Source organism: Rhipicephalus sanguineus, chromosome 1 (assembly GCF_013339695.2).
Source record: "Rhipicephalus sanguineus isolate Rsan-2018 chromosome 1, BIME_Rsan_1.4, whole genome shotgun sequence".
NCBI classification, from domain to species: domain Eukaryota; kingdom Metazoa; phylum Arthropoda; class Arachnida; order Ixodida; family Ixodidae; genus Rhipicephalus; species Rhipicephalus sanguineus.
This window is the reverse complement of record NC_051176.1, coordinates 180,929,863-180,952,943: the sequence shown is the minus strand read 5'-3', so window position 1 is coordinate 180,952,943 and position 23,081 is coordinate 180,929,863. Positions and strand designations below refer to the sequence as shown.

The 23,081-nt window shown below is 43.9% G+C and overlaps 1 long non-coding RNA gene across 2 annotated transcripts in view; it reads left to right on the top strand.

Moving 5' to 3' along the window:
* Positions 1-5,237: 5,237 nt before the first annotated feature.
* The window catches only part of LOC125759391 (uncharacterized), a 37,006-nt gene continuing 19,162 nt past the window's right edge, over positions 5,238-23,081 (top strand). The window contains exons 1-3 of one of the 2 annotated variants that reach the window (XR_007417006.1): positions 5,238-5,741; positions 10,020-10,113; positions 17,943-18,032. This is a non-coding gene — a long non-coding RNA (uncharacterized LOC125759391). Of the gene's footprint in view, positions 5,742-10,019; positions 10,114-17,942; positions 18,033-23,081 lie in introns of those variants that run through there. The other variant, XR_007417007.1, reaches the window with a different exon arrangement.

The window sequence follows — 23,081 nt, the reverse complement described above, 5'->3', positions numbered from 1 at the left end:
TAGACCCAAAGGTCGCAGTATCGAATGCCGGCCGCGGCGGCCACGTTTCGAAGAAGGCGGAATACTAGAGGCCCGTGCGATTTAGATGCACGTTATAAAAAACCCCAGGTGGTCGAAATTTCCGGAGCCCTCCACCACGGCGTCCCTCATAATCATATCCTGGCTATGCGACGTAAAACCTCAGCTATTATTATTTATTATTAACACAAACTGGACCGACTGCTAAAATCATATTGACCGGCTAAAATAAGCGAAACAGGCTGATTCGTGACAGATGCATACCGGTGTTCCCTTAGAAGTCCGTAAGGCTTCTGCTAGTGCATAAGCCATCAGTGCTCCTTACTGATAACGACCGTCATGTCATGGACTGTCGCTGCAAGTTATATTACTCGTTGGTTCCACAAATATATTTGGGTATTGTAGGGTGACTATCCTGGTATTCTATGTTCATGTGTCGAGCACCTCCAGATTATTGTTCCTGAACGCACACGCAAACACGCACGCGCACGAACATTTCCTCTCGCATGTTTTCGTCCTCAGGCAGCCAGCTCGGCATTAAATAGAAAAACACCATTCTTTGCGTTATCAACAGATTTTCCTTTCTGATTGCTTTCCAGGATTTGTACATGTGCATGTGATTTTTTTTTTCATCCTTCGCATACCACTTACCATCTCGGTTCTTCTCTCTTTCTGATTACTCCTGGTTACCTAGTTGCAACTGCAAATACCCTGCACTGAGCTGCCAACTTCGTGAATCCCTTATTCTAACACGTGTCCGTGTGTTTGAGCGACAATTGTTTATATACTTCGCTCCCTCACCCCTACCCCCCCCCCCCCGTCTTTTTATCCTTCTTCCAGAGGTTCTTTTTCTCCTGACCAATGTCCCTCGGCGATTTTCTCACACCAAAAGAGAACGAACCCATACCACCCTGAACTGCCTCCTTTCTTATGTTACGATGGGCCGTCATTTCCAATCGCCGCACTGACCTTCGGACGACTTCCTACCATGGCAAGATCTCTAATTTTAATCACAGAACTGTGTTTGATAACGCGTGCGCTGGCGCGATTATTCGTATTTATTATAGCACTAGCGTACTTTTTCTGTCTAATTACAACTGCATTATGTTTACATTTCATCCGCAGATTATCCGCACTATACGCCAATGATGTAATCTTGGTGAAAGCTTTACCAGAGCTGCATTTCATTTATTTATGCACTCAGGTATATATATATATATATATATATATATATATATATATATATATATATTGGTTTATAAAGACTTATAAACTCTATTGTCACTGTGCGAAAACTGAGGTCTAAATATATTGCGTGACTGTCATACGCGTTGGCAAGTCTCTCTAAAATCCTTGAATTCCCACCAGTATAGCGAAGTCGTCCTCAACGTCAACCCAGGGATCAGCTTTCACGCCCTTTGCACATTACGGACCTAAGGTGAACTAAGGTACCCCGATCAACTATTTTCTAATAATTTTCATACACCTTTAATGCGTGAAGAACAATGCAGATAGATAGTTTCCTTGCTTCACTCATCTGTGAACTTCCATTAGTTCTTTTAAATGCGAAGCATTTCTTGAGGAACCCTAGGTGCTTTCAGCGTTTCTATCTATCTATCTATCTATCTATCTATCTATCTATCTATCTATCTATCTATCTATCTATCTATCTATCTATCTATCTATCTATCTATCTATCTATCTATCTATCTATCTATCTATCTATCTAGCCGCCTACGTCTGGGTGCTCTCGTTATCGCCTCCTTAACTTGATGTAGACCACAAATGACATGGGAGGGTAAGAGGATTTCATAAACATGATTGTTCGGTCATGACATCAATAACGTGAAAATCCTGTCGCGTACGTCGCCAAACCCTTTCCTTCGGACACCTGCTTACCGCGGGCCACGGTGTACGGGTATGCGCCACAGGTGATTGACAGTTTATATCTGCCCAGGAACGGCGACAACAGACATTGGTAATATTAATGCGAGAGCGTTAAGAAAAACTGACATCGGCAGCGTTGAGCCGACGAATACAAAGAATAAAATTTGGGATCCCAACAGGAATCGAACCCAAGCATTCTGCGTGGTAGTCAGGTATTCTACCACTGCAGAGCCACGCCCGTTCTAGAAACTGCTTTGGAAAAACTCCCTATGAAGGCGTGATGTCGGTGCAACGTCAATTGTGGTTGTGGTGCTGGCTATCTAATTTTATAACAAATTAATAAACGCTACGTATGTACTCCTACAAAACAGGCATCATGTCTGGTTAACGCCTGTCGTTCTAGTATTGGCTCCGCTTTATAGCAGTCTAATAAACATTACATTTGTGCCGCTATGATTCAGCAAGCTATATTCAAGCGTCGCTCGACCCAGGATGAATACGCTAACGTATGTTACGTATGATATTCATATCATCGCACCGTAAAGTGCACTTCGTTTCGATAATACTTACGTATGTGCTCTATCGTGAGGGCTGACGTTACGGCAGACCATAAGTTACCCTTTAAACGATAGTGTTGTCTACGTGCCTGCTAAGCAAGCCCACGATGTGCACACGACTACTACACCTACAAAAACTCGTCGATCCACATCATAACGCTTGGCTCAAAGCCAAAAAATGCAGCATAGAACTACTCGCTGGCTGCTTCGCATAAAAGCGATTCGCATAAGGCGTGGGATCCGCCGAATTTTTTTCCTTGTTTTCCAGCCTTCTCATACAATTTGCCTCTCGGCTCTCTACATATAAACTTCGCTCAGTAGCCTTAGTAAATCGCCATGTAAGCCATCTTTCTGGGTAGATCCTGTCGACTTTATCGTAAGCATTTTAATACCTTGAAAGGATAGACAATTAAACGTTTATTCTGAAGTATTAAAATCGCAATGCCTGAGTTTGTGCAAAGACATGTGCAAATATACTTATTGTGTATTTTATAAGCGTATGCCAATTATTTTTTCGTTCTGTAGTTCCCCTAATGAATCAATTTCCACACAGGCACTTTTGATCGCGATGAGGGCCGATCCGGATCGGACTTCTTGATCGCGATCAACAATATGGTCGCTGCTACATGGTACAGCCTAATCCGGATCGAGTTTGGCGCAGACGTCAGTCTAATCGCGATCGCGGAGCCAGATCGCGATGCGCGGACCGCGATCGTCTTGATCCCGACGAGGCCTGATCAGGATTCAGTGTGACCGTGTAATAGCTTCTGATCAGGATAACAAACAATTAAAAAAAATAGATTTCGCTTTATTTAAAAAAAAAGAATGTGTTGTTATGTGACATTCATTCTTCTGTATAACTGTTTTCTTTTTCCTCAACCTGTCATTCTCTCTTCAAGCTGTTTTTTTTTCATGTTCTTCGGTGATGTTATTTGTACCTTGTTTAAATTAGCGCCGATACATTGTTGATGTTAATATTGTCATTTGGTTAGATCTGTATCTCATTATTTATAATCTTGCAATCGTACTACCTTTACTACTGACGTTGCCAGTCAAACATTTATGTTTAAAGTGTACAGGTGCTCCCAATTTAGTTTACACTACAGGGCCTCCTTCTGTATATCCTAATCGTGCACAGTTTATTGTGAAAGAATCAGTTTCGACTGATTGATTGGTTAATTAATTGATTGATTGATTGATTGATTCATTGATTGATTGATTGATTGATTGATTGATTGATTGATTGATTGATTGATTGATTGATTGATTGATTGATTGATTGATTGATTGATTGATTGATTGATTGATTGAAGCTGACGCTTGGCCTCTGCCACCAACGCCAAACGCAGTCGGGTCTAAGGACAAAGACGCTTCTACCAGCAATGGAGCTGACGCTTGGCCTGAACTTTTTAAACTACATTCACCTAATGAGCGACATCTGACTTTGAAAGTACGGGACGCTTCGTCTTTGCCTTATATATTGACGGGTGAAAATAGTCGTCGCCATGGTCAGAACTCTACTGACTGTTCTTCGTGTGCTCCTGAGCAAAGACACCCGTAGCTCGAAACGCGTTGCAACTGCTGGATGCCATCACTCTAGTCCTGGCAAGCTTTCAGAAGTCTATTACTTGAGAACACTTACAGGAGCACCATGGCTTCACCGTCGACAAGATTTTGGGTACATGGGACCGCGCATACAAATTGCATGAAGCAACGAAAACGCTGCTCTAATTTCGGCCGCGGGACTGATTCACCGTCTGCGATGTGAAGCGCGGAGCTGTTGTTATAGTGATTTTTACCTCCTCTTCTCTGACTTTCCTTCCCCCTTACCCAGTGCAGGGTAGCCTGCTGGGCCCAGCCCTGGTTAACCTGCCTGCCTTGCTGTTATCCTCATTCTCTCTCTCTTGGTCAAGCCATTGCCTTCCCTTGTTCCCTCACATTACCTACTCAAACGCGACCTACGAGTTTCAGTGCATTGGTCGGCAATGTATGGATCCCGGGGATTTTAACGCACAGTGGTTCCACAGCGCTGCCGTAGCTCTACCTGCTGTGCGAATAGCACTGAAATGTACCACTCGCATTGACGTGATGATCGCGTCTTAGGCGGATGCGAAGCGCAGAACCACAGAAAATTGGGTGAACCAGGCGCTTTTAACATACGATTCGAGTTATCCAACAAGAATACTGAAAAGTTAATTTATTATTCATAGGCTAACAAAGGAAATTAGAGAAATTATATAGGGAACACATGGAGGTGAGTGTAAGTTTCGTGCGACCAAAATAACATTTGATTTGGCATCTTTAATAATAATAATAATAATAATAATAATAATAATAATAATAATAATAATAATAATAATAATAATAATAATAATACACTCTTATTCAAGTACCGTATAACGTCCGGCACATAAACGGCCCATTTTTATTCCACCACAACGTACTGCATATAAGCGGCCCTTCAATCGCCATTAAGCGTGACAAATTCTGCGGTGACGGATTGGGCCCGCTATATGCGGCCGCGAGCGGTCGCAACGCTTATATGGAGCCCGAGGCGGAAATGGCTCGAGCGGACGCAACGCTTATATGGGGCCCGACGCGAAAGGCGGACGCAACGCTTATATACAGAGCCCCGCCTCCCTGACCTTCGCCTGTGTGAAAAGCCACAAATACGTTTTATTTTTAATAAAAATTATGGCCTGTAGCATATCACGACACTGCTGCCACCTACATTCTTTTTGGTTTAGACTGTAAGCTAACAGTTGCAACAGGTCTCGTACTGCCGGAGCACCACCAGCTTCCCGTGAACACATGTGTGCCGCGCTTACATGTTTATCGTGTATTGTGTGCGTTTATTGCGTGCTTATCGTACGCGACATTCGTCGACTGGGCATTTTCCGCGTGTTGGGGCGTTCTCCTGCCTTGATCCAGTGGCGGATGATGGTCGTTGTTCGTTGCCACTCAACACAGCCTCACGGGACGCACAGCTTTGTGTCCGCGCTCAAAAGTGCTTTCTTGCTTCGTTCATCGATTACTCACGTTGATCGAGTGATCGAGTGTACTTCCGAAGACAATCCGCGTCCGAGTGTTTTGACAAGCGGCGACCGCGGTTCCACAGGAGCGGAAGCTTGAGCCTTTTGACGAGCGACTGTGCCAAACTTGGGTAAGTTGAAGAAGGTCGCTGAACTACGTAACTTTGTTACTTCATTGCATGAAAACTGTTTGCAGGAACCGTCGTGTTGGCACAGCGAGGATGATCAACAGATACCCGATAGGCAGGTATGTTTTGTGCTTTGGGTGCTCTTATATACACCACCATAAATGACATGTTTGAAGGATGCGCATTGCGCTACGCAATCTTATGCTTCGATCATGCAGGCCTCGTGTCGTTGTGCTGTTATTCCTTGACTGTTTACTGTACGAGATCATCGCTTGAGAGTGTTTCTAGAATCCCTTGTCGCCGTTAGAAAGTGTGTGCTTTTAAACACATGGGGTCGTCCCATAATGTTTTCACTGTGGTGATGCGAGAGTTCACCAAACTCGGCAATAACACGCAAAATTATCACAAGACTGGGGACGTGATACAGGGGCGTAGCCAAGGGGGGTGTTGGGGGGGTTCAACCCCCCCCCCCCGAAATTTTTCAGTTTTGCTTGCGTATATAGGCACGCACACATACAAACGCACGCACGAACATACATAAAGTATGGTTGAACCCCCCCCCCCCCGAAAAAAATTTCTGGCTACGCCCCTGACGTGATAGCAAAACACACAGCCCTGACACGCGCACACGATGATGGATATGTTTTCGTGGTTGCGTCCCCGAGCTTTTCGCCAGAAATCCATGCAGTTGTTTTGTGGTTAGGATTTTAACCTAGCTGCCTCATAAATGTTTTAAAGGAGCTCACTCGAAGTAATGTATTTGAGTGAATTACGTTACGTACTGGTACTAAGTGCACACTCCAACAAATGCGTACTTAATGTGAAGAAGCACATGTTTATATCAAATAGTGTTAGTAGACGAATATGTCAATTCAATTAGGTTAATTAAGCTAACACATGCTACTCTTTGTTTCAATATTGTGTGTTTGAGAAAATATGCGTGAGCTCGTGTTCTGCCATTATATATTTTTTCTTAGCATCTTTAAGCACACGAGGTTCTCTATCACAAATAACTTAGATTGTGCTCATGTTGCGAGAATGTTGCTTTATTGTGTGGTGCTTTAAGTTATTGTATTTTCACGCTTTTTTTTTACTTAGCATAGTACCAATATTGCTCTCTTACTTAAATGCATAACCAAGGTTTAGTATGCAGTGATTTAGGGTTTATTGAGCTTTGTAAGGTCATAAATTAAAAGAAAAAGATCTCAATTCTCATATATGTTTCCAGAAGTTCACAGAAAGTTGGAAAATATTATCGGTTTTGTGAAGGCCTTACATAACTTAAAATGAAATCAAATTGACAGCTCAACTCTACAAGACAAACTACACGGGAATTCGCTTTAGAGAACCAAAAGTTTGTTCCCTGAATGGCTTACATTCATGATGCAATACAATATGCATGGCTCATTCCCACCTCACACCAAGTGCACATGGACCACGCACACTCTTTCATTTTTTTTATATTTCGATAAAAGTGTGCATATCGTTATTTTCATGTGGATCGCCCATAGGGCTATGTGCATATTTCGGGTATTCCTTACAGTCTTGGGCAATAACTAGTTACTAGTAACGCGTTACCGGTAACTAGTTACTTTTTTCGGTAACTTGTAACTGTAACTAGTTACTTTTAATTTATAGGAACTTGTAACGGTAACACTGTTACTTTTTTACAGAGTAACTGTAATGGGAAATACCGTTACAGTTACTTTCCCATATCCTCTCCACCTTTCATCTTTCCACAGCACGGCTCCCCTACCAATTTAGGGGTGGAGGTCGCTTAGAGAATTATCTACCCTGCAGAAGACCGAGGTCAGCAGTCAGTCTTTAACACAACTTAAGTTTACTTGTAAACTACATGTCGTAAGTCAATCATGTTGGAACTGAACAACTTGCTAAATTCAAGTAGTTTTTTTTTTTCCGGCGTATATATATCCTTTTTGTCACTTGAGCTTCTAGCTCGGTTCTTGGTGTACCGGTGGAACATCACGACGCCAAGTTTATATTCTCCTTCGTCCGAGGCTGCGCAATAATCGTGTTTGACTGACGGCTAGAAAGCAGCAGAGCGCGAAACGGTTGAGAGGCACAAATACTGTGAACTAAGTAATTTTTCAAAACCTCTTTGAAACTAATTGTAAAAGGTTTACTCCAACTTAATACAACAATTATTAACAAAATCACATGGACGTTTTGCCTCCTATGCATGTGACATCCTCAGTATACACTGGCAACAAGAAAAAGAAAAGGAAAGAAAGAAAAAAATTTGCGGAGATCGACCAGTGTCCCATACGTCCGTGTAAACCAGTAGGGGAATGTGGTTGTTGCATGTTATAGTCGGATACAACTTTAGAAGTCAGCGGCATTTTCTCCTCAAAGGCAGATGAACACAAGCCTGCACCAATGGGCGCGCACTCGGGACGGACATCATGAGCGGGATGGCGGTGGCTTCGCCTTTGGAGAACATCGGCGCGTGCATGAGCGGGACTATTTCTTTTCTTTAGTCTCTCCTGACTTCTTAAGTTGTATCCGACTATAGTTACTATATATGCTACGACATGGCTCCTAAAGGTGCCATATACAGTAACTATATTGCAAGCCGACGCGTCGCGGCGAATGAACCGCGATTCCAGGAGTTCCTTCCCCTCACCTTCGTTCACGAGCCAGCGTCGTCACAGTGTTTACGTCAAAGCTATGCCCTGTTCTCCGGAAGTGTTAAACAAGCTCCATCTTAGAATGCGTTGCATGAGTTGCTTTAACAACATCCCGTTTGCCTTCTTTAAGCCTCGTTGATTCTTTCCTTCCCAGTTTCGCCGATGCAAGTCGCGTCGCAATGCCCGCATCGGGCTTGTATATCACCCTACTCTGATCGTCTGCAGGTGTGCAATCTTTGGGTTTCGCGAACACATGCCCCAGAGTATAACGGGACTTAGAAACGGTTTGTATGCCCAGCGGACGCAAAGCTAACCGAACAGGGTCTGATACACCTTGAACATATATATGGAACAGACACAATGGACGTCGTCTTCATTCGTCACACACTCTCCGTTGCTATTTGCATGCGCTTCTGGGTGTCGTTAATAAACATCCTATGATACTGCTGTCGTTCTAGTGCATCAACCACATTTTCCATTTTGAGTATCAGAGGACATTTGTTATTATTATTTGCAAATAAATTCCCTTTTTCACCAACGGTGCATGAACAACAAAATTGATGCAACAAAATGAGGTGTACACAACAAATGCTTGTGTTTGGCCCCCTATTAGGTTTACTTCGTCTAGGGTTTTACCACGTGCAATTTTGACTGCCCGCATGCCTTCATACATATTTAATAAATGAATTCTATCGTTTGGTTTGTAATCTATTATTTATTTTATACAGTAACGGAAAAGTAGCGACGTTACTTCGTCACAGTAACTGCAACAAAGTAACGACGTTACTTGTCACAGTAAGTGTAACTGTAACAGGTTACTTTTGGAAACTCTGTAACTGTAACTGTAACAGTTACTTTAACAGAGCCAATGACTTCACCCATCAAGCACGTGTTTTTCAGACACCCCTCTCAATATCACTTAAATTCCACATGTGGGCTTTTAAAAGTACGCCGCCCGCTTTCCCCGCCTGTAGTTGCCTTACCCACCATCTTCTGCAGCCCTTTGTGAGGGCTAGACGTGCCGCCCTTCTGCAGCCTTTCCAAGTGGCTTTCATACTCCACTCTTTTTTTTTTGCCTTTGACGGCTCTCGCTCAGTAGACCCCCCCCCCCCCTTTCCATTTTTTTTTCTTTTTTTCTCTCCTTTTTCTTGCTTTTTTTTTTCCTTCTTTGCAGCTCCCCTTACTTCTGAGATGAGAGGCCTGAGCGCCGTTGCAAACTTTCTTGAAATGATGTGGCAAGGGCTACACTCCTCTCTCTAGTTTTCTCTTTCCAGGCAGCAATTACCAACAGCGACAAGCACCACCGCTAGACATGACGTCAACACTAACCCTTTAAAACTAACACGCCAAGGATGACAAGGTGCCTTCGATAAAGATAGGTCCCCCTATGGAAACGTCGGCCAGCCTGTCTGAGGCACTTTCTCCTGTTTGAAACCTATCCCACTTTTTTGGCTTAGGTAACTGTAACACTGTTACATTTTACTGGTAACGTGCCCATGACTGATTGCTTACTGTGTACATGTGTGAATGTTGAACACGCAATGGCACTCTTTCAATAGTCTGCAAGTGGCTGGTCCACTAATACCTGTTCTTATTGCACCCTGATCCCTTCATTCAAGGATCGATCTCTTTAATATATGAATATAGACTTGCCTGAGGACATGTTTGGTACTCACTATCTGTGTGTGGTTGGGTTTGTCTTGAGTGAAAATCAACATTTCCTTGTGGTATCTATTATGCATGTATCAGCGATGAGAGCTGTTCATGGCACCGACACAGAGGACAGATTGCAGTACAAGATAGGAGCATACTTCCTGCAAGCCCGGGCAAGCCATAATGAGTGGTAGGCATTTCTTTTCATCACTAGATTGCGACAGTTTGGACACATAGCACCTATAGACCTTATGCAAAATCTGCTGCCATCTAGCGGCCGCTGTGTGCATTTCCGCCATGTTGAAGGCTAAGCGCGCTCCGCATGTAGACAAGGAGCGTACATATCAACGTGTGGCGGCTGATAAGAACGAAAATGCCAACATATTTTCGAGTGCTGTGTTGCTGAGATTGAGGAAATTGGGATGCTGAAAGAAGGTTTGCAGGAACCAAGCCTCCATGTTAGTACATTTCCTCGTGGCCGACGAGAATCAGCAGATCGTTCCGTTGCTTCGGTTACTGCTTACGACTAACGCCGTGTTTCCGTTCGCCGTTAATATATGTGGTATGTGACAGCATCGGCACTCATCAGAGAACACTCTTTCATGTCATGCCAGAACAAGAAAGTTTTCGCACCGTGTGCTTGCTGCAGGCACAAACCCGCTTCGTGTACGAGCTTCAAAGCTGCATCGCGGCTACTCGCGCATGCCTGCGCTGCTGTTGATATTAGCTTGTTTATTAAATTGCGATAACAATTACATGTTAGACAGATAGCTCGTGCGCGTCATTGATTTGCAGCGGACGGACCGATTGTGCTGGAGCGTGTTGTTTGTAGTTTGTTTTCGATGGTGGAGTTTAACAAGGTAGCGTCTGGTGGGATGCTTTGCGTGCGTATTTCTTCACTATGCGTATTTTTCAAGCATTTCATGTGGTATCACTGCCAGGTTCAGACGGGTTGCCCGGATGTCCTGACCGCCCCCACCCCTTACTTTTTTTTGTTTAACTTATACCCCAGGAAGAGCAAATCAGGTTCTCCCAAAAGCTGATCCCCCCTTCGGAAAAATCCTCTGTACACTCCAGTTTGCTATGAAATGTTAACAGGTGCTTCAAGTGCGTGGTACTTTTCTTATGAAACTAAATAAAATGCTGTTCCGGGAAATGTGCTACATTCTACCGTGGGTGCGCTACCGCTGGTTACGCGCTGAGGCGGTTTCAGTCGGCGAAGCAAAACTGCCTTGCCGCAACGGGTTTAAATTGTAAAGCACCAGTAGGCCCCTAAAGCGACAATGTGAACACGAATATTCTTGGCGTTTCCTGTTATATAGGATCACATATCGGAAGGATATTCAATAAAATACCAGCTGATCGGCATCTACTTCTAGGAGACACTACACTTTTCATGTTCACTTTCCACGTGCATGAGATGCGCAATTTTCTGCATTTTAATCGCACGGTAATTCTGTACATAACATAGGTCGGATGACTACAACAGCGAAATAATATTATTTCAAAGATAAAAAGAGGACAACGTTTTATTTAAAATTAGATGGACACTACGTCGGCTCGACATAGGCTGTCCCTCATGAAATATGCTTTCAATTGGGTCAACTGCACTTTCTTACCGTCATCGCTGCGCCTAGCCGCGCTAAATAAAGCCTCTTCCCAACCATCCTACATTATACAAGCATGATATTCAGATAGCTAACAACGCTTTATTCGCTACACTGAAAACAGACAGGCCAATTTGTAACCTAGCGCAGAGCTTCATTATCGACGACGACAGGCCTGCACGTGACTCGCAGTGTCAAACTTGTACCTTCTTCTCGCTGTGAGGCGGTTCTTTACACGTAATAACCGTCAACGTAAAAACTAGGAAATGCCGGTAACGTGTACAGGCCCGCCTGACATTTTTATGCCCTGATTGCCGACTACCAAAGCGGATACAAGCAAGAAGTGATAGCGGCGACAGCAATAGAATTCGGGCACAAGCCTCCAACATGGCGCCGAATCGTTAGCTTCGTCAAACCTCCAACAGATGGCAGCAATTTTGCATAAGGTCTATTGATATACAGCATATACTGGCCTTTAGCTTAGGAGTGAGAAACGTACCTTCTGCACTTCAGTGCAATGCATATTATTTAGTTTGCATTCCTTGAACATGGAACGTCGAATAGTTTGTATTGTTGAGCTTGTAATCTTTGAACATGGGATGTCGCTAGAGCCAACGTTTTGAAACTTGGAGTTGTCTTCATAAAGGGAGCAACTGTTAATTCTTGATGTTGCCATCTTGATGAAGGCAAGTCTACTCGTACAAGAGTTGGCTGCAGTGACATACCGTTATGAAGATTTTTTTCGTCTCTTCAAGCCTCCTCCATCTTCCATCGAACATCTGTGTTGTTTGTGCTGCCATGAAACTGTGGTGCAGCTGCCATGAAAAAAAAAATTGGGCGTGCGCAGGCACAGCTCCATCGAAGAAAAATAATTATTTCTTTGTTAAAGATAGTGAAGGCACACTAATGCAATCTCAGCCAAGATTATTAATAGTTGCTGACTCAATTTTAATGTAGTAGTTTCGTTGCTGTGCATACGCACGATGAAACTCTCATCAAAAAGTGGGAAGCAACCACACATGCTCCAGTGTTCAGCTAACCAGTCATCACTGCCTTTCTTTATGTTTCAGTCTTCCCTGAGCCTTTCTTTGATACACTGCCCCATTTGCCCCACATAATGCTTATCCCATCATCTGATAAACGATGCCTTCCTTACAGAGCACATAATGTGTCCTGTGATTCCTATTGCAGCCAAGTGAGTGTCTGGGTTGCAACCTTTTCATAGTTTAGCACGCTTATTTGAGGCCGTGAACACTATGCTGATGATTGCCCGAGCACCAACCGTTCTTATATTGTCGGATATCCCGTGCAGGTATGACATAGTGGCAAACATATTTTGGCCATCACGATTAGCCATTTCTTTGGCCTGGCAGCTGGAAGGTGTTTGTTTAGTAGGGCTTCTGCAGCCAATACAGCAAGGGGAGCAGGATATCCTGCTTGCATCCAGCGAGTTCTTGAAATCAAGCCTCGTCCACAAGAAATAGGAACATGATTATTTAGTACAATATGCAAGCACATAAGTTTTTAAATGTTTTAGATATGAGGATGACTGCGTCTTTCTTTATTAAATACCACAAAGGTTCTTTCGAATCTGAAGCCACTAACATATTAACACTGGCACATGATTACTAACACCCACTGGTGCTTACCCACGAGCATCCGGGCAAGGATTGTACCATATCAGGTTCCTGAATGTACAATTTCATTTGCATAAAAAGTGCATGAGCTAGTTATACGAACTGATGGGAAACAAGCCATTGCTGCCTCTTAGTTTCTCCCACTCAATAATGGTAGAAAGGTGCATTGTCTGACACTGCTTGGACAGTGGCGTAGCGAGGGGGTAGCAGACCGGGCCCATGCCCCCACTCGCCCTCTTCCCCGAAATGAATTTCTGCCTATGCCACTGTGGCTCGCTAACGCAGTAAAATTTCTGTTCCTATTACTTGTGGACAAGCCTTAATTTCCAAAGAACTCCCCTGACACAAGCAGGATATCCTGTTCACCTTGCTGTATCGTTTGCATATGCCCTACCCAGAAAACCACCTTCCAGTTGCCAAGCCAAAAAAAAAAAAAAAGCCAAATCTTGATGGCCGAAAAATGTTTGCCACGATGCCATATCTGCACGGAATATTCAACAATATAAAAACGGTTGGTGCTCGGAATCATCAGCATAATGTTCATGGCCTCAAATAAGCATGTTAAACTATGGAAAAGCAGCAACCCAGATACTCAGAGGAGAGGCTTGGCTGCAATAAGAATCACAGGACACGTTACGTGCCCTGCATATAAGGTACCGTTTATCAGATACTCCTATCATGGGGTAAGCATTATAGAGGGCAAATGGGGCAACATCTCAAGGAAAGATTCAGGGAACATTGCAACAATGTAAAGAAACGCAGCGATTGCCTGTTTGCCAAACAGTAAAGAAACTATACTACATTGATTATTGAGTCGGCAAGTATTCATAATCTTGGCCGAGATTGCGTTAGTGTGTCATTACACTACTTGTCAAAGAAATAACTATTTTTCCTGGACGCAGCTGTGCCTGCGCATGTTGAAGTTTTTCTTTTTAAATTATGAATATGTGTGATCTGAGTCCAAAAAACAAAAGATAGCGCCTATCTGTGTCCCTTCTTGTCCTGTCTTCACTACTCTCTGCAATAAACGTAATGGTTAAAAGGGAGGCCGTTCGGCGACCTAACAGCTTGTCACTATTAGTGGGTTAGTAGGCCTTGAGGCGCTCCACGTTGACTATGTCGCGCCCTCGACGGCGCATGTCCAAAGCTGGTTCGATGGGTTCGATCAGGTAGTTGACCGGTGATGTGCGCTCGATGACCCGGTAGGGGCCTTCGTATTTCGGCAGTAGTTTTGAAGAGAGGCCAGTTGCAGTGGTAGGGACCGAGAGCCATACGAGCGCTCCGGCGACTAACGTGGACTCAGAAGTGGTGGTGCCACCGTGAAGGCTCTTCTGCCGCTCTTGTTCGTGCGTTGTAAAGGTCTTTGCAAGCTTGCGACACTCTTCAGCAAGCCTGGCTGTGTCAGAAATAGGCGCACACTCAGATGGATCCGGCTTGTAGGGTAGTATCGTGTCAATGGTGTGCGACGGGTGCCTTCCGTACAACAGGAAGAAGGGTGAAAAACCAGTAGTGTTCTGAGGGGCGGTATTATAGGCGTAGGTGACGAAGGGCAGAATGGCATCCCAATTTGTGTGATCGGCGGCGACATACATTGAGAGCATGTCGCCGAGCGTGTGGTTAAAGTGTTCGGTTAGGCCATTCGTCTGCGGGTTGTAAGCAGTAGTTTTGCGGTGAACAGCATGGCACTCTTTGAGAATGGCTTCGACGACTTCCGACAAGAAGACACGGCCTCGATCGCTGAGAAGCTTCTAGGGTGGACCGTGACGCAGCATGAATCGGTGTAGCAGGAAGGAGGCAACATCGCACGCTGTAGCCGCTGTGAGGGCAGCGGTTTCGGCAGATCGCGTTAGATGGTCAACGGCGATGATGGCCCAACGGTTACCAGCCGAGGTCAGAGGAAGTGGTCCATACAGATCGATGCCCACGCGCCCAAACGGATGGTTAGGGCAAGGTAATGGTTGTAGACCGACTGGTGACACGTGCGTTGAAGGTTTTCGGTGTTGGCAATCGAGGCAGGAGCGGACGAACTTCTGCACGTAACGGTACATCCCTCGCCAGAAGTATCGTTGTCGAATGCGGTGGTAAGTTTTGGATACCCCAGAGTGCACGCATTGCGGATCAGAGTGGAAGGACTCGCATATTTCAGCACGCAGACTTCGGGGTATCACAAGTAGCCACTGGCGTCGGTGCAGTAGGTTGTCACGAATGGCGAAATTGTGGGCTTGACGACGCAACAGGCGAGTGGTTGGTGTTGCCGACGGATCAGTGAGCAAGTCTATCAGCGAGGTGATCCATTTATCCTTGCGCTGCTCGGTAGTGATGGTGTGAACGTCGATGGAAGAAACAGCAATGTGAGATACTGAGCAGGAGGCATTGGCGTCAGGCAAGGGGGAGCGCGAGAGGGCGTCGGCATCAGCATGCTGGCGTCCGTTGCGGTACAGCACGCGGATGTCGTAGTCTTGCAGGCAAAGTGCCCAGCGGGCGAGACGGCCCGAGGGATCCTTCAATGATGACAGCCAGCATAGTGCATGATGATCGGTGACGACATCAAATGGGCGACCATACAAATAATGCATGAAAATTTACTACTTTGAAAATTATTAGAGAAATACAAATGCAGAGGTTCATTATTCACATAAAGGCCTATTCATACAGCAAATATGAACAAACTAAGATGTTCACAGAAGTAACCATAGCGTCCCCAAATTTGACTAATTTTCACTAATGCAGCGTTTGTCGTGAATTTTTTAAAAATGCATAATTTGCTCAGAATTCCATCAAATTATAAGAGCTATTTCTTCTTCACTTCTACTTATGCTAAATAGAAAGATATTTGTAATGTATAGCTTCAGTAGCTGCCAGCATGGTTGCGAATTTACGAAAACGCACTCTTCGTAAGATGGTCGTCGTCAACCGGCGACACTCGTCGAATTTTCCTGTGTTGAAAAAAAATTTTTATGTGAAAACAAATTGCGATTTCGTGCTGTGCAGTCATATGTGCACAACATACAAAATTATCAGGAAAATCGGAAACATCAAGTATACACCTTTTTTTTTATCTTTCGTGGAATCGACCATTGTAAATGATGTTATCTCTGTGAAAACACTTGGGTTCAGGTGATATCTTAAGTATCTGCGTGATTTCTAGAAAAGTTAGTCGTGAGTTCAGCACTGCTATGTGCTCTTTTCTTGAGTAGCTGTGCTATCCTGTCAAGATGTTTAACAAGTAACAACGCACTTGAATGTGGATTCTTCTTTGTGGCAAAAGAGCACAGACAACGGGACGAAGAACATACAGGGCACAGAGCTGACTATCAACTGATTTCCTTATTGGAAAGTCTGAGAATCTGTAGGCAGGCGAGCAAAAATCGAAAAATGGCACAAATGCTATCAAGTGACTCGGCCGCCCGGCTTTTTTTTTTGATAGGGTTTACAAGATGCGGCAGAAGCCGATTTCATTAAAACATAAACACAAGCAAAAAATGGCAAAAAAGAACAATGACATGGTGGTCAATACCAAACTGATTAAAACCGCTAAAAGTCTGACATTCATAAATCAACAAAAACGAAGAACCAGGGTCTGAAAAAAAAAGGTTTTTAAGCAAGTGACAGCAAGGCTAGAAAACTGCAACCACTAACAATAAAACAGAAAACAAAACAAGAAAACAAAACATGTGACAACAAGCTTAGTGATCACAATTGAGGCTCATGGCAGCTAATTTCTTCGTCAAATAGTGCTAGTGATAGCGCGCTAACGCAAGCTGCTCCCCTTTTGTGAATTATGTGCGCCTCACAAATTTTGTGAGCACATTACTCCCGATATTCATGAGAACTTGCACATTGTCAAGCAATGGGGAGCAGCCGCATGATGTACAATGCCAGGTTCCTGCCTGTTGTTGCTTTTAAAGATTTGGCATGTTCACGCATTTTGTAATTTATGCATCGTCCGGTTTGTCCTACATATGATTTTCTGCATGATAATGGAATGTCATAAATGACGTTCTTCACGCATTCAATGAAATGATTTCTGTGCTTCTTGTCACAGCAAAAGGATACTGTTTCATCCCTGTTAACTAGCCTGCATAGGGAGGCCACATGGTTTGGGATGGAGCACAAAACTCTTATTCCTACTCTGCCTGCAGTCTTCTTCAACCTATGAGAGAAACCGTGAATGTAGGGAACACTGTAGGAAACAAGCACACTCGCCAAGGGAGAGCGAGTGTGCTTGTTTGGCCTGTTATTTCTGGTCGTTCTAAGAGTGACGAGCATCTTTTCAGCTAGGGAACTCAAAAGAGCACTAGGGAACCCCGCGCTCCTCGAGCGTTCCACTTGAATCGTAAAACTTGTTTCCGTCCACTGAGGGCATGATCGGATGAGGGCGTTTCTCATGGCAGAATAGCCTATTCCTGGAGTCATCCAGGAGTCATGCATGGAGTACCATTTGAGTAGCGAAAGGATGCTGTTATGCAACGTTACATCAAAGAAGCTGACCGAGCTAATTGGCCTGTATATGATAGCTGGCCTATCTATGACACCACAGCCCTCAGAAGTGCTGTATAGCGGTTTGTTTTCTTATGTTTTTGATCAAAGCAGCATTAAGCCAAGGCTATGGGGTTGGGCATTGAATACACGTGGATTATTCAAGTAAAATGGTAAAAATGATATCACTATTTCGAAACAGAAAGTCATCAATCATAAATTGCAGCATCTGTTGATGTGTTGCGCTAAGCTGTTCGCTTCAATGCCAAACTACATTTTCACACTCTCTCTTGCAGGTTTCAAATACAGCAACTGTACCACCACAACAGTGCAGCACAGGAGAGCCTATCGTCAGTGCCGCGTCGAGAAATTAAATAAAAAAGCACTTACTCCTGGAAACTTCTCGTATCATCTTATTGGTTTGTTTGTGATTATAAAACTGCACTTTCATGGGAATGAATCAACTAGCCCCATTTATTGTCCCATTGAAACTAAATAAATTGACAATGTAGAGCTTGTTTCCAATGCCTGCATCATAGGCCTACAGATTACTATGGCTTCAAAATACTATACATGTAAAGAACGCTGTTTATGTAGTCATTGCTGGAAATGTTCTGCTGATATTTTTGTTACAATCCTCTAAAGCCCTACACACTTCGTATTGATAACCACAAAAGATTTATTGGACCTGTGTGCAGCAAACATGCTGTTGCGGCATAAGGCTGCAATACGCTGAAACTCATACATCAGAATTCTACACACATAACAGCAGCCAATTCCTTGTAGACCCTCATTAGGTGTGCATGAGAAAGCGCATTAGACTGGCAAAAGACAGTCTAATGATTCTGATGTCTAAAGACATTAGTCTCTTATTGAAATACATTAATTTGTCTTTTCTGTGAGATTAGCCGATGCATGCTCCTCTGTGTTAGTACGATGCAATTTTTTTAGTTCATGAAGTTGACTGACGTTATCAATGATGTAGCCAATTTTCATCAATAGTCTGCTGCAACTAGCTAACATGCACGGTGGAAATTTGCTAACTTTACAAATACTATTTTCCTGCATTTAGAACTAAGTAATAACCGTCGTGGTAGTAATGTTACTAGCTTAGCTTACTACCTTCCAATAAGTAGTAACAGGATCTAGTAACTGTCATGGTAGTAAATTTACTAACTTTCTGTTACTCCCTTGGTATGTAATAGCTGCAGGTAGTAAATGACATGGTAGTAACTTTACTACCTTGCCGTTTACTACCTGCAGGTTACTACTTAGGTAGTGAATGTTGTGACAGCAATTTACTACCTCAAAGTTAGTAAGTAGCACTACCTTTCTTTTAGAGTGTAGAATGATGTGTCTGTAGTTAATATTGTTTGGGGACACAATTGCAAGGAACGGTGCACACGTTCAAGGCCAAATTGCTCAGGTAGCTTGCTAGAAAAATAAACAAGTGGAACTGCCCCCTTATTTGTTTGAAAGGATAAGTTCATGAGATTCAATTCGCTTAATATATCCCAATAGCAGCTTTGAAAACCACTCAGAGAGACTACTGCCGAGATCCTTTAGGGGGCCCATTATGTGCACAGGTGCTGAAGTGGAACACGTGGAGGTGAAAATTGAGCAATAAAGAATATGGCATGTATTTTAGGGTGATTTATTTTTACCTTCGTTATTTTGTTCACACAATGCCCTATTACTCCAACAAGAGAGCATATAGGTGAAGAACCCTTGCAATGCATCCTATTGTATATGTAGTGATGCGTGTGCTCTGCAGGTGAGAAAGACAATGGGGACATCAATGAACATCAATGTCTAGTGGGTCTTGGGATTTTGCCGAAGACATCATGTTTGTCCATGATGAACTGGCAGTTTGCAACCCACACACGGACATAGGAAGAAGGCACATAACACAGTGCTGTGTTTCGTGTTTACCCTTTCCTCTGTGTGTGGTGTGCTGCTGGTTCATCATGAAGGACAACCAACTAGCCCAAGTTTTCAGTCTTGCTAGACATGTTTGTGCCTGCTATTTTTTTTTGTGTCAACAAGCTGTCCTCCTACTCTTGTAGAACTTCTCACTGTCTTGTGTTTGCGTTGTAGCGTGACAATATTCTCTATATTTTCTCTCATGGCTCTACATTTCATTGTTCTGCTCAGTATGCAGCTGCGCAGCAGCATAACATGTTCCTTCATTCACTTAGTGCACTAAATACTGGCATGGGTACTCGAAGAAATGGCACAAAATGTAACAACAATTAGCGGTGCCAGATGGAACACCTAAATGCCACAGTTCTACAGTAATGGGTGAAGGGAAGGGCTTGAAGCAGAGAATGGAAATAAGGGACCCATGCATACATAATTAAGTGCCAGGCTGGCACAGTGATGGATTTGGACTCGATGCCTGACTAACTTATTGCAAATATATGTCTCAACACTGCAAGGGAAAGGTCATGTTTTGAAATGGTACCAGAAAAATAACATACATTTCAGGTCTCAACTTTAGTGAAGGACAAATCTTGTACTATATGCAAATACCCTTATGTGGCACAATGTCTGACAGATGGTGTGCCGTGGTAACTGCCACGGAAGGGGGTGCACGTAAGGATAATATGAAGAATTGATCGCTGGGCAAGTTGGTATCCATGACTACAAAGAACTGCGCGAAATAAACTGGCACAAGGATACGCTTGTCCGTTTGTCTCCTTGTGCCAGTTTATTTTCACGCAGCTTTCTTCGTAAAAAAGAATAACGCTGCCATTTCTACGTGTATGTCTGCATTCCTTATGATGATGCGCTATAAGCTGCTAATTCTGAAAAAAAAGCTGCAACACTTGCGCTTGAACTACTACAGAATGTTATTGTGTATAGCTAGTGTTGGTACTGGCAATAAATCTTGGATTCTCAAGCACAGTTTGTATTAGCTGCTGTACCAGCCAAAGCTAAGGATGTTGCATGACAGCTATATTTAATAAAGGTGCACGGTAAAGCTACATGGTATGGAACAGGGGCGTAGCCAGGGGGGGGGTCATTGGAGGGCGTTCAACCCCCCCCCCCCCCCCGAAAATTTTCATTTTGCTTGTGTATATACCACCAGACATGCAAACGCATACACAAACATAATAAGCATGGATGACTCCCCCCCACCCTGAAAAAATTTCTGGCTACGCCCCGGGTATTGACATGAGGGAGGTTGACTGGGACACGTAAAGCTCAACATTATGGGTGTGCTATTAGTGTGAAAGCGTGCTTTTATTTGCAGCTGTATTTGCAATTATGACACTACTGAGTAAAAGAATTGTTCCTCTATATCTACTATTAGTATTTTACGTTTGCATGTCGTGTCCCATGATCCGAATCAAGCAGGATGCTACTGACTGCACATTTTTAAGACAGTGTGAAGATTTATTCCTAGAAGTCAAGATTACTGCCCGAGTTCAGCCACTTCTAGCATTCTGCTAGTTTAAACGTTTTAAGCGTTGTTAAGCTCAAAGCATACTCGACTGGATGACGTGGAGTGAAGTAATACTGGCCCTTGTCGCTCCGATCAACATCTCGTAGCCAAGGAAAGAATCACCTTTCACTCGTCGACAATGGTGTGGAATACGAAAACAACCTTCAACCTGCTATGTTTCCCAACACAGGGCCTCCACCAGATCGCTGTTCGGCGCTGATATGTGGTCAACTGAGGCATGTTATAGAGCTTAACGTTTCATGAAGCTTCAAGGTGCAAAACAAGTGCATATTTAATTTGGGGTTATTATTTAGATTTAACAGCACCTATTAAATATTAGAATGTTTCAAGTTAATCTTTGCATCATTCAGTATAATTGTTCACATGATCCTTCTGAATCCCTCAGGCCACTTCTGACTTTTGAAGAAATAGCATGGTTTTTTATCCTTGAAAGCTGGATCATATTGTGACTTCATTCGATTTCAAGCATTGCTATTTTTGATGCGACGCTTGGCAGGAAACATATGTTCTAACGGGTGATGCAAGCGATTTCATGCGTGCTCTTTCCGCGCCAGTCATGCACTATACGTTTCATCGTTTGTGGAAGCCAAGGGGAGCATCACTTCCAACTGTCAACAACGAACGAACCACGAGAACGAACAACCTCAGACCCGCACGTCCTCCCCAGCATGACAATCCCACGGCATCGCTCGTCCGCGCCGCAGCCTCGAGCTCGGGAGACTGCATTCTTTTCTGCGAAGGCTCGTTGTTCTTTCGACTCAACAACAACGTTTCTTCATCGCCTATGCTACACTCGAGAGAGAACATGAGCGCGTACGTTCTGAAAGCTGGTCCGTCGCCTCGTACGCGCTGCACTACACCAAACGCATCAGTTGCGCGAATAAGCGATTATGTGTTTTAATCCGATTCTCTGAGATGAACCTCTACAAATACTGTCCGTTATAAACGCACCGACATCAACGCGATGCTCGCGAAGGACGTGGGAGACTGTACTTCGCCAAGTAGAGATGAGATCAGCTGACTTCCACCGCCTGTACTGCGTCAAACATCGCAGAAAACTTTTCTTTGGCGGCTGGTTGCACATCAGGGCACGTTCGGCTGCTGTATGATGCCGGCAAATGGAAATGCACTCGGAAACGCATCGTTCATTGTTCACCTCTGTCTCCGTGCGGGATGCGCAAGCCGTCGGACGAGAAACATAATTCCACACACAAACTGACTGTGACTGCCCGCGAGGGTTCGCTTAAGGTCGTGCACACGTATACACGCGCATTATACGCGAACGATGCCTCTCATATATGCAAAATTATAGCGTTGTAGCCGATCGTAAAATCGTCCAAGATAACGTGAAGTGCATATATAAAGCCGCGGAAGTCCACCCAGATCGTGTGGTGCGGTGGCGTAGTGGTTACAGTGTCTGCTTGTCACGCGGTTGGCCTGGGTTCAAATCCCCGTGGTGGAGTGTGTGTGTGTGTTGATCCATGGTTTGTGACTCTCTGTGCAGTGTTCTTGTGATGTGTAAATGCATATTCATGAGTTGAAGGCTGAAGAGAACAAAAGAAAAAAAAAGAGGAACACTGCACGATCAATACAACGTAGAAGAATTTCTTTTTTTTTTTTCTAAAAATTTGCGAAAAGTACCGCATATATTTCGACCCGCATATTGAGCCGTATATAAGCCGGACAGATTTGACCTGACATACCGCTTAACCACATCGACGGTATGCGTTACTTTAAGCGGTCACTTTTAACGGCCTTCTGGCAACGAGATGGCCGCGCATAGGGAAGAGCCGCATAATTTAGGCCGCATAAGAAAGAGCCGCTTAGCCAGAGGCCGTATAAAGAAGGGCCGCATGAAAGAGCCGTATAAGTAGGCCGCTTAGAGAGCCCATTTATAAGCGTCGAAAATTTGACCTACTTTCCGCCTTATATGCGTTGTTTTAAGCGGTCGTTTGCTAAGAGTGTA